The sequence below is a fragment of the Danio aesculapii genome, chromosome 5 (assembly GCF_903798145.1).
Source record: "Danio aesculapii chromosome 5, fDanAes4.1, whole genome shotgun sequence".
NCBI classification, from domain to species: domain Eukaryota; kingdom Metazoa; phylum Chordata; class Actinopteri; order Cypriniformes; family Danionidae; genus Danio; species Danio aesculapii.
Genome location: NC_079439.1, coordinates 10,170,832 through 10,181,589, shown reverse-complemented (window position 1 = coordinate 10,181,589; position 10,758 = coordinate 10,170,832).

Genomic DNA, 10,758 nt, shown 5'->3' with positions numbered 1-10,758 from the left:
CTTGACTAAAAAAGCCTCAAAAGTACATTATGTTGTCCAACAGAAGCAATATTTGTCAAACTGTAGAGTGTCCTCTGCTTGTTGCTGTATGTAAGCGGAGTAATACACAAGGGTGAAGAGTGAAGAGGCGGTACGAGTGCTGTTACTGGCAGAATATGGCACGGCTATCAACCAATCAGATTCAAAAACCAGACAGAACTGATGTATAAATGCTTATATCGAGTAGTCTACGTGTCTGTTGCCTCATTACAAATATTTGCCGCTAATTTCACAATATACACGTTACACTAACAAAAGACGAGGGTCTCTGAATTAATTTATAATCCGTCTTTACCGATTGTTTTGCATTCTGGTGATGAGCTGTTATGAAATGAGATCCTCCATGTCTGGTTGCATTATCTGAGAACTCTATAATGCAGGTGCCCTGACGTTTTATCCTACCCATCAGGTTATGCTACCAACACTGTATTTGAAAGGTTGGGGTTAGGGATTAGGTAGGTTAGGGCGATATTACAGCTTCCTACGTATCAAACTACTCCACATTCAAATTTACACTGGTAGCAAAATCTGATGGGTAGCATATTGCATCATCGAAATGTGCTACCTACTTTTTGAATAGGATGTAGGACAATCTGACAAGGCAAGACTGATCGACAGAACAGAACAGAACAGACAGTCCCGTTTTCAAAATAAGAGTCCCACCACATTAATTATAATACAAGTGTAGATAAACTTAAATTAGAGTAGAAATGATTATTATTGTAATCTTATTAGGAAACATTGTGGCCAATCAAAAGTTTCATGGGCAGTGCATATAAATGATCGTGTGTGGATTGTCTTGGAGTCTTGTCTTGTGTTTTGTTTCAGTTTGCCTTTAAAGGGATTTTGCACTGACAGGATTTACATGAGAATGAGGAAACAAATGGTTTGCTATTTCCATGTACTGAGCTCTCGTTATTCAGCTATGCCTAGATATTTTTTAGTTTTAGTTTTACACTAAATCTTGAGAATCAACTTCAGCCAGCAATGATCACGCAAAAATCTGAAACACACACTGTTAAAGATATCTGTTAATTAAGAGTTTCCGCATTTATTTATGGTTGTGAATTGCATAATGGGATGTTGATCTCTGCTCTGTCCACTTTTGATGTTGAACATTCAACTCTGCCGCTTATAAAAATGTATAAGAAATAATATGTATAAGAAATTATATAATCACTCACCGGCCACTTTATTAGGTACACCTTACTAGTGCTGGGTTGGACCCCCTTTTGCCTTCAGAACTGCCTTAATCCTTCATGGCATAGATTCAACAAGGTGCTTGAATTATTCCTCAGAGATTTTGCTCCATATTGACATAAAAGCATCATGCAGTTGCTGCAGATTTGTCGGCTGCACATCCATGATGCCAATCTCCCGTTCCACCACATCCCAAAGGTGCTCTATTGGATTGAGAGCTGGTGACTGTGGAGGCCATTTGAGTACAGCGAACTCATTGTCAGGTTCAAGAAACCACTTTAAACTATTAAAAATGTTCCTGAAAGTCCCTTTTTTTAAACTTTTCAAGGTTAAGAGTTGTTGGAAGAATGATCAAGATATCAAAATGCAATTTAAAAGCATAAATAAATTGAAAAATCTAAAAAAAATAAAACATGAATCACAAAATATGTTTTACAGTCCAATTAAATATTTACCAAAAATCAGAAATTTCAGAAGGAGCATTTAGATTTGTTTGTCCCCTTAGGATATTGCGCCAAGGCGTATTTAAAAACACACTAATTTGAAAAGCCACAAAAATGTCACGTTATTATGATATTAATCAGCATCTGAAGCAACACGCTTGAGTAGTTATATATGTGGCAGCAAGTTAAACAGTAAATTAGTAAGCAGGTATGCATGGCATGTCGCGGATTGTCAGGGCTTCCCTTGTCAAAGAGAAGGTCGCAAAGGTAAACAGACTATAAATAACACAAGAGCCAATCAACCACACTCAAGGCGGGTCCAGAAACCTTAGGTGTGCAGGTTACACCCATTCCAAGTGTGTCTATATAAGACAGACATGAAGTGAGGAGATATAATAGACTTTTGTCTGTTGGACAAAAAAATTGAACAATTTATTTATTCAAGACTTCAAGAAGACTCAGACTAGATAAAGATGTGCACTGCATGCTCAAATCATGCTTATTCCAGCACAGAACGTTTTGGAGATAGAAAGAATTTGCTTTCAATGCCTCCAAAACTCTCAAAAGCTCGTCCCCGACGGGTGCTTTACCCTCCAGGATTGAAGAAGATTCTACCAAAAGAGAAGTCTGATCCTGCCAGACGTTGGTTGCTTTTATTTTCTGCTTTGCTCTTCCTGCAAATCTACACAGAGGAAGGGATCAGTGACTCTCAGGGCATCCCAGAACGCCCCCAGGATGATCACTGCACGCTGGAGGAGCAACCCTTCGTTCAGGGGCCCTCGGAAGTGGACGTGACTCAATGCTGGAGGTCTGAAAACTCATGCAACCTGTACTGGGAAATGAGAAGCTGTTTCTGAGACTAGTGCCAAATGCAACAGCGCTATGCGAAGCACGCACGGAAAAAAGAAAAGGCTCTTTTTTTCAGGCTAAATAAACTCGTCTGGGCTGGACTGGGTTTCCGGTTAAAGCGGCATGCTCTGGGGTCCTGTAACCCGATATGCAAAGGCACGTCAGCGTAGGGGAAAGTGATGATTCACTGAACGAGAAACAGCCTCGGATACACACGGCCCGGCTCTCAGACTCTCAGTGTGTGGTTGTGTGTGTCTGGAAATGCTTCTGTCATTGACAGCAAAGTGTGTGTAATAGTATGTGTGTGATTTGAATGTGTATTCTGTATTCTTAACGGGTCAAATTGCTATGTGGTGATGTAAAATATCACTGTCTGGATGTGCTGAGTACTCTGTCTGTTTTAAAATCTATGTATGATCATTGCAAAGACAACTAAGCATGCATCATTAATCAAATAAATACTGCATGTGAATATATCTTTCTCTGAGTGCCTTATTAATCCTCAAATGAAATCTTACACATCACCTTCAGATATTCTATTAACTTTGCAATACACTCTCAGTAAATAAGGTACAACTGTTGTGAGCTTTGAAAGGTACACCTTTGGATCTTATTCCACATACACTGTAAACAATGCTGGGTTCCCCATTTGTGTTGGGACAACGTGAAGGAATTGAGTTAACTTAATAGTTTTTACAAATTTAAGTGGATTGAACATAAAACAATTACGTTGTCCCCAAAAAACCTCAAGAATTGTGATGTTTCAGCTCATTTTAAATAAATAGTTTGACCAAACAGCAACTGTCAGTTTATTTAAATTTGACAAGAGTTCATTTTGGTACTTAAGTAAAGGGTTAGTTGACCCAAAAAGTTTTAATTCTGTTATCAATTACTCATCTCATATTATTTGAATCCGCTGAGACCTTTTAAAGTCTGTGTATGATCATTACAGAGACAACTAAGCATGCATTAATAATCTAATAAATACTGCATGTGAATATATGTTTCTCTGAGTGCCTAATTAATCCTCAAATGAAATCTTAGACATCCCCTTCAGATATTTTACTAACTTTGCAAATACACTCTCAGTAAATAAGGTACAAATGTTGTGAGTTTTGAAAGGTACACCTTTGGGTCTTATTCCACACTGTAAAATTGCTGGGTTCCACAATGGTGTTGGGCCAACATGAAAAAATTGAGTTAACTAATTTAAGTGGATTGAACATAAAACAATTAAGTTGTCCCCCCAAAAAACTCAAGAATTGTGTTTCTTCAGCTCATTTTAAATAGATATTTTGATCAAACAGCAAATGTCATTTTACTTGAGTGTAAAAAGTTCATTTTGGTACTTAAATAAAGGGTTTGTTCAAACAAAACAATAAAATTTAATTATTAATAAACGTCGTTTATTAATAAATATCGTTTTAATCCCCTGAGACCTTTTAAAATCGATGTATGATCATTAAAGAGACAATTAAGCATGCATCATCAATCAAATAAATACTGCATGTGAATATATGAAGAGTTTAAATGCAAAAACCTCTAAATGCCGTCTGAAATTTTCAGGCTCCTGAATGGAGGTTCAGTAATATCATTTTTATGGCAAAGAATAATTCCCTTTTATGGTCTTTAAAGTGAAATATCACGACATAAACAAAGGACGCTGAGAAAAATATATATTTTCAATGGAAATTTCAGACGACAGTTAGAGGTTTTTGCATCTGAACTCTTCATATGTTTCTCTGAGTGCCTAATTAATCATTAAATGAAATCTTAGACATCACCTACAGATATTTTGTTAACTTTGCTAATACACTCTCAGTAAATAAGGTACAAATTGGAAGGTACACATTTGGATCTTATTTGCACATACACTGTAAAAAAGGCTGGGTTCAACATTTGTGGTGGGACAACATGAAGGAATTAAATTTAAGTGGATTGAAAATATAAAAAAATTAAGTTGTCCAAATAAAACAAATGAATCAGTTTTACCAGTACTGTAAAAATGGTTGTTATTTCAATACTGCAAAAATACTGGTTAACATGTTTTTATGATTAAGTGGTGTTGTACGCACTCCACTGAAGACATACATTAGCCTGCATATTTAATTTAGTTTGTTAAGCGCAACAATTCATTTTAAAACTATTTCTAAATTCAGTTCTAATTTCCAGCAAACGAATAAATCAACAATAATAATGAAGTGTGGTCAAAAAACTAAGTTATATCCAAACACACTTTCTATTGCCTTACATGGTGATACATGTCTCCAAAACCCAGCAGGTGAACAAATCTAAACTAGTTTTTATTAAAACAATAAATAAGCATATAATAAATACTACTAATAACATTGTACAAAAGCAAATTGTCATGAATAAACAGACTACAACAGAGACGTATTCCAAAGCCCCCTGAGGTGAAGAAGGCATGCTGGTTAAAAATAATCATTTTTGTTACATTTTAATCCTTTAATGTTTTTGTAAAGATATTTGTGTGTTGCTGTACATCCTGTGTGTATTAAGCAATGTATAAGCGTTTGGACCAGCATAGGTGCATAACTAACACGCTCTTTAAATTACAAAAACTCTGCACTGTAGAGCATCTTTTAGTTGGTTAATGGCTCTGGCTATTTCAGTTCCACAAAATAACGTGTCAACAATGTGCCTTAACATGCCTGCTTTTCAGACCAGCACATCCATGAGTCCACAAAGTGTTGCAAATGGATTTGAAGTTTAAACATTGTGGCGCAAATTGTGAAAATGACAGTTGCGCTGGTCTGAAAATAGCAACAAATCAAGCCACACGTCTTGTGCCATATTGCATCGGGTGTATGATACAATCTCAGAAATAAAGGTACGTGAGCTGTCACTGTGGTGGTACCTTTTCAAAAGGTACACATTTGTACTTAAATGGTCCATATTGGTACCTCAAAAGTATATATTAGTACCTAAAAAATTTAAGAGGAACACTTTTGTACTTTTTAGGTACTAATATGTACCCTTGAGGTAATAATTTGTACCTTTTGAAAAGGTACCACCCCAGTGACAGCTCACGTACCTTTATTTCTGAGAGTGTAGGGCCTAGTAAAGTATTGAAAAAATGTCAGTTTGTATTGTATTTTTAACTGTAAAATACAAGCAACCACAGATTTTTTTTTTTATAGTGAAGAGTCATGTCAACCACATTAGAATATTAATTCAGTCTGTTTAATATCTTCTAACGCATTTTCACATGTTATTGGACCACGAGCAGACATTCCACTAACTATACTAGCTACTTACAGTTTGCAATGGTGGAATGTTGTGCAAAAGAAAGCCCTGCCCCCTACTCAATATTCCGTTTTTGTTAGAAGTACATCAACATACTGAAATAAAAGTCTACAGTCTGATCTATAAAAGCAGCAGGATTGTGGGTGCACAAGCATTACTTTTTGTCCAGTCTATTTCAAAGAGAACTGATGGCAGCAGTTGCGTTTCAAGGCATGGTTGCTTTGCGCTATAGGAAACGGGAGTGCGCATGCTTTTTAAACAGTCCAGTGCATCACATCAGCTGTGCGCGCGAGTGATCATCCTCTCATTCGGTATTCACCTGCTTTCTTTTGCTCGCGCAAACACTATTTTTGTCAGTCATGCTGCTTCTCGATTCTAAGATGACATTTGCACGCATATTGGGCCATCTTCACTGTCCACCCTGCTGAAAAATTTAGTTTAAACCAGCCTAGGCTGGTTGAATGGTTTTAGCTGGTTGACCAGCCTGGTTTTAGAGGGGTTTTGGCCATTTCCAGGCTGGTTTCCAGCCATTCCCAGCCTGGTCTTAGCTGGTCAGGCTGGAAAATGACCAGCTAAATCCAGCTAAAATCAGCTTGACCAGCCTGGTTTAAGCTGGACATAGCTGGTTTTGGCTGGCTAGGCTGGTCAAACTGGTTTTAGCTGGTCATTTTACAGCCTGACCAGCTAAGACCAGGCTGGTCAACCAGCTAAAACCAGCCAACCAGCCTAGGCTGATTTAAGCTGGTTTTTTGAGTAGAGGAACCCTTTTTTTTTTTAAGAAACTACAATTTAAAACCAAAGTGGCCAGTGAGAGAGTCTGTCTAACCCACCACAGCTGAAATACCCGCATTTGGCAGGTGTTAATGTCAAGCCCTGCATAAAATAATGAGCCGTGGTCGACCTGAGCTTAAACAAACCTTGTCATTGTCTTGATGAACAGCCACAAAGCTAAGATGAGAGCAAAATCTACCCTGTACCCCATAGTTTTTTAAAAGTCTGTCTAATGTGCGAGCGGTTTTGCTTTCTCGCTTGTGCTCGCTGCGCGTCTGTATTTGAAATGATGAACTTCTTGAGCTAATGATAATAACATGCGAGTGATTATTGAAGAGCTTTTGACATCCAATCCTTGTCAAAAATGGACAAACACGAGAGTGCAGCGCGAAAAACAAAGGAGAAGCCGAAAAAAACAAAGAAGCAAATAATTCTTAGCATGCTAAAACATAAACAAACTGCCATGTTTAACTATTATCATCGCCTTTTGGACTATTATGAACTCAGAATGACGGAGTTACTTTCTAACAGAGGTTACATGTGCTAGTAAAGATTAAAGACACAGATGAGAGGTTACTGTGAGCTTTATGTTGCGTGTTGTTTTTGAACCCAAATAAGGACTAAATGTCTATTGTGTGTAGTTTTTCTGTAATTGGTAACATATTAGAGTCTGTAAGGGTCTGTCTTCATATATGTTGCATTTATTTATTTATTTTATATAATCACAGACGTAACAGTAGGCTATTTTGCATTGATCTGCAGTTACAATCTAATCATGTTCATAGAAAGGTGAACATTTACACACGAGTATTTATGTGTATAAAGCATCTGTTTTGTGAGAAGTGCTTCTCATATGATATGTGAATGACCTGTACAGTTTTACTTTGACTTTTCTTCGAGTGAGAATGACGTTGACTGAAACTTTGTCGTACACCACGTCCACCAAAAGGGTACCATTTGGCAGTGAAATCGCATGCCTGATAAAGGTGACCCGTACCGATTCGTACCATATCGTATCACTTAGTGGAAATGGATCATTTGAAAGGGACTAGACACATTTATACAAAGCAACCCAATAAAATCATCTGTACTTTTTTACACTCTTGGATAATACCAGTACAGTAGCACCATGCTCTGGTGTCCATCAGCCTTATCATTTGATATTGAATGGCCAGCTGTATGGCTGTGACGAAATCGCCTACTACTCGAGTAGATACTACATTTGAATTGACAATACTACTGTTACAAAAGTACGTTCTATACAGTATGAATGTGAGTAGTATGAATGGACTTGGACGTACAACATTCGCCATTTGTCATGATCACGTGACCAACCAGCATCAGTAGCGTCGCTTTAATCCCATTCATGAATTCTCTCACGATGGAGGATAGCGTAGCGTCTATCGAAAGCACACTTCAGAATCTTGCAGGAAGTAGTAGATCATCCGGGTACTTCTCACAAACTGTTTTTTGAATGCTATAAATTCAGTCCTACTACTTGGCTCGCATACTGTGTTTAGGGTACTATACCGTATATGGAAGAATGTGATTTTGAACGCAGCCTATGACTGAACCACACCAACATCAGTATCATTATAATGACACACAATGACACAAACAAGATTACACTCATGTAGACACACATCAGGAGACGTGACCTCTCTGTGTTTTCTGTAAACGCTCATGATCTGACACCCCTCAGGCATCTGTGTAGAAAGATTTGTGTCTAATTTTATGACAAGTTTCCTATTAAACCATCCTGCCTCTCCTATATGTGAGCTAATACATGACTTCTGTGTTAATGATCATTACGAGACGAATGTCTGAATTCATCTGCATTAATAAAGATGACGTATGTCAAAAATAAACTGAATTTACAAATCTATGTATGCAGTTAGAACTTTAATAAAATTAGCAAATAATTTTTAAAATAAAAACAACATGTAAAAAACTCAATATGCATTAAATAAAATGAAAATATTAATATTATTAAAATACCTTCTATAAAGAACACGTATAAATACAATATTCATTCATTCGTTCATTTTCTTTTCGGCTCAGTTCCTTTATTAATCCAGGGTCGCCACAGCGGAATGAGCCGCCAACTTTCGCAGCACATGTTTTTACGCAGCGGATGCCCTTCCAGCTGCAACCCATCTCTGGGAAACATCCATACACACTCATTCACATTCATACACTACGGACAATTTAGCCTACCCAATTCACCTGTACCGCATGTCTTGGCCTGTAGGGGAAACCAGAGCACTCAGAGGAAACCCATGCGAACAAAGGGAGAACATGCAAACTTCACACAGAAACGCCAACTGACCCAGCCGAGGCTGAACCAGCGACCTTCTTGCTGTAAGGCAAGAGCACTACCTACTGCGCCACTAAATGCAATATCTAAATCTATATTTATATTTACATGTATTTAAATTAGTGTTATGTAAATATTTTTATTTATTAATTCATTAATAATTGTTTTATATATTTTTAGAATTTAAAAAGTTATTTTTGTACGTTAAAATAAAACTAACCTAAATAAAAAAATTATAAATTACTATTGGAAGATAAACTATAAACTCTAAAAACGTGCATAAATAATACTAAAAGAACATATATTCTCACCGGCCACTTTATTAGGTACACCTGTCCAACTGCTCGTCAAATTTCTTATAAGCCAATCACTTAGCAGCAACTCAATGCATTTAGGTATGCAGACATGGTCAAGATGATCTGCTGCAGTTCAAACTGAGCATCAGAATGGGGAAGAAAGGTGATTTAAGTGACTTTGAACGTGGCATGGTTGTTGGTGCCAGACGAGGTGCAGAAGGCCACACCGGGTGCCACTACTGTCAGCTAAGAACAGGAAACTGAGGCTACAATTCACACAGGCTCAACAAAATTGGACAACAGAAGATTGGAAAAACGTTGCCTGGTCTGATGTGTCTCGATTTCTGCTGCGATATTCGGATGGTAGGGTCAGAATTTGGCGTCAACAACATGAATGTATGGATCTATCCTGCTTTGTATCAACGGTTCAGGCTGGTGGTGGTGGTGTAATGGTGTGGGGGATATTTTCTTGACACACTTTGAGCCCATTAGTACTAATTGAGCATCGTGTTAATGCCAAAGCCTGTTGCTGAGTATTGTTGCTGACCATGTCCATCCCTTTAAGACCACAGTGTACCCATCTTCTGATGGCTACTTCCAGCAGGATAATGCGCCATGTCATAAAGCACGAATCATCTCAAACTGGTGTCTTGAACATGACAATGAGTTCACTGCACTCAAATGGCCTCCACAGTCACCAGCTCTCAATCCAATAGAGCACCTTTGGGATGTGGTGGAACGGGAGATTGGTATCATGGATGTGCAGCCGACAAATCTGCAGCAACTGTAGGATGCTATCAATATGGAGCAAAATCTCTGAGGAATATTTCCAGTACCTTCTTGAATCTATGCCATGAAGGATTAAGGCAGTTCTGAAGGCAAAAGGGGGTCCTAATGTACCTAATAAAGTGGCCGGTGAGTGTATATGTGTATATATAATGTGACTTACATATATAAACTAATTTTGAAACATTATAAATTGAATTCAATTCAATAAATAAGACTTCACTAGTCACTCACAATCAGACATTACATTACCTGAAACCCACCAGTCAGCATTACATCACAGTCAAAACATGAGCCAAAAACACCTGTTCATAAAACACAACAGCATGTGTAACACCTGCTGCGGGTGACAAAAACCCCTGAAACTCATTTAAATGATGTACGTGTGGTTTTTAGCGAGCATTACCAGTCAAGAGGAGAAAAGCCTGAGCTAAAATGACTTCACGATTTCACCTGAAGTGTTTACATCTGCCGTGAAGACAAAAGGTGTGATAGGTGCATTGCAGTGATTTCTTTGTCACTCTGTCATTGATCCATTACAGATCTTGATCTTACAACAGAATACAACTGAATTATTCATTTCCTTGTCAAGAAATTTATTTTAGTATTAAATCACAAGCCTGCCGAGGCAAGCAACAGTGAGCAATTTGGAAGAAATGTGTGGTTTAAATGTGACCTGTAACTTTTTTTCAGCGTTTTGTCTGCAAGCATGTGTAAAAACAAGTTGCTCTGATTTCAGTCTCTCAGTGATTTTGGTAGAAGATCTTATTATATTTATTAATAATTATTA